The 2284-nt window shown below is 49.6% G+C and overlaps 1 long non-coding RNA gene across 1 annotated transcript in view; it reads left to right on the top strand.

Annotated features, from left to right (window-relative positions):
* Positions 1 to 2129: 2129 nt before the first annotated feature.
* LOC109290648 overlaps positions 2130 to 2284 on the top strand; it is an 11925-nt gene continuing 11770 nt past the window's right edge. The window contains exon 1 of the long non-coding RNA XR_002095641.1: positions 2130 to 2141. This is a non-coding gene — a long non-coding RNA (uncharacterized LOC109290648). The remainder of the gene's footprint in view (positions 2142 to 2284) is intronic.

Genomic DNA, 2284 nt, shown 5'->3' with positions numbered 1-2284 from the left:
TGTGATTAATTGAACTTTCCTGCAGCTTTTGTCTGACTCAAGAGGAAAGACACAGCCCTCTCTGGAGAAGTTTAGGTGCATGGTACCCAGTCCAGGGGTGCTGGGAGAGGATCAGCCAGGGTGGCCAGAGCCACCTGACACAGGGCCAACTAGCTGGACTCATCTCTGAGGCTCCCCACAGCCATTGTCAGTAATCTCTTGATTCAAGGATGATCTGTAGCACAGATCATTGATGGGTCTTGAGGTGTCTTAAGAGTCCAAACCTTGAGTCACAGACCCATCCTCAGAAGTTGCAGGAATTTTCACAGGGGAGGGTAGATTGTAGGCCATGATTTCTCTCCTTTTCTTTTCTCCTCTGTCTTCTCTGTTTTGAGGGTAAGACATCTGACCTCAAAATGAACAGTAGGGCTTTGCGAAATTTCACCACCAGTTTTGTTTCATAGAATCATAGAAGTAGGGTCGGAAGGGACCTTGTAGATCTTCAAGTCCGACCCCCCGCCTGAGCAGAAAAACTGGGCTCAAATGACTCCAGCCAAGTAGGCATCAAGCCTCTTTTTAAAGACCCCCAGGGTAGGAGCCAGCACCACTTCCCTTAGATTCATTTCAAGGTCAAAACAGCAAAATCAAAACAAAACAGATATAGTCAAAACAGCCTCAAAACAAAATGAGCCAAGTCGAAGTATTTCGCCATTTCAACACTGTTTCAATGTTTCACCCATAGGCTGTAATGGGGAAGGGTGAAACAGCCTATAACTTTGTTATTTCTGGCCTGATTTGGATGTAACTTACAGGAATGGTAGCCCCTTCTGAGGGCATGAAGTCTGCCAAGTTTCCAGGAGATAGAGGTATGGGGGTTTGGGGAAACTTCACCCCAAAGCCTCGAAAGCAAAATTCATGTCATGTGTATGTGTTAAGTCACAGTGGGGTCAAAACTTCAGGCTTGCTAGCCCCTGCTGAGGCCACAAAGCCTGCCAAGTCTCAAGGAGACAGGTGCAGGGGTTTGGGGAAAACTGTACCTCAAGCTGCAGACAAGCAAAACGCGTGACATGGGTGACACTGTGCGTGTTAAGGTGCAGCAGGATGAAAGCTGCAGACATGATAGCCACTGCTGCAGCCATGAATCCTGCCAGCTTTCAAGGAGATAAGTGCAGGGGTTCTGGGGCCCTGCACAGGGATTCTAGGGCTGCTGATAGGCAAAACTCATGTCATGGGTGCTTGTGCAACTGTGTCTGTCTTGGGGCATGGGGGTGCGGGTGGGGGTGGAAACTACTGCAGGCCTGGCTGCTAGGCCCTGCTGTGTCCACAAAGCCCACCAGCTGTCAAGGAGATCAGTGCAGGGGGATTCTGGAGCCCTGCACCCCTAGCTGCTGACAGGGAAAACTCGTGACATGGGTGCTTGTGCAACTGCTGCCTCTCATCAGGCAGCAGAACTGAAGATCTCCCATCACTTGCCACCCCAGACCTGGGGGTAATAATTGACCACAGTATGAACATGAGCCATCAGTCTGATGCTGTAGCCAGCAGGGCCAACAGTACTCTTCATGAACAGCCACTTGGTTGAGGTTGCAAGGCCATTGGAGTTGATCAGCAGCCAGATCCTCCCAAGTCTTGACATTGGCCTTGGTTTTGCTGAGGTATGCCTTCAATGTGTCACATTTCCTCTGGGCACCATGAGATCTTAGGTCATTACTAAGCTGGGAGTAAACCACTTGTTTTAGGAGTTGAGAGTCAGGCATCCACACACAATGTCTGGTCCAGTGAGGTTGGTGCTGTCAAGCAACATGGAGCTGGCAAGCCAAGCTCACGGTGTTGGTCACGGTGGTGCAGCCGGGCAGTGGCAAATTGGATACAGACAGGTGGGAGTTTTGGCGATGGAGTCTGAGCAGCACAGGAAGCGTATTGGTTCCTTAAACAAGATGGAATTTATTTAACTTACGCTTAGATGCATAGGTAACGATGTCTTCAGTTACAGTAACAAGCAGGTGAACAAACAAAGGGGTCTGTTGGCCCACAGGGTTCTCCAACAAGCCCTTGCTTTCTACCTCTGACGAGGTAGGTGCGGCTGCCTGTTGAATAGTCCTAGGGCTGGTCAACAGCTCATAAATTGGTAACACACAACGAACTGTAACGATGTGATGCCAGTCCAGTAAGGACAATGAAGAGCCGAAATGGTGTTCGAAGCAGAAGTCAGGAGCCGGTGTGACGAATCGAGGATACAGCCAAAGCCGGTGAGGAATTGTTGCATAAATTGCTGCTTTTATCCCCTGGAGGCTAGTCCAATTCA

This window comes from Gavialis gangeticus, unplaced genomic scaffold (assembly GCF_001723915.1).
Source record: "Gavialis gangeticus isolate Ggan-Ray unplaced genomic scaffold, GavGan_comp1, whole genome shotgun sequence".
In the NCBI taxonomy this organism is placed as follows: domain Eukaryota; kingdom Metazoa; phylum Chordata; order Crocodylia; family Gavialidae; genus Gavialis; species Gavialis gangeticus.
The sequence above is the reverse complement of the archived record's forward strand: the minus strand, read 5'-3'. Positions and strand labels throughout refer to the sequence as shown.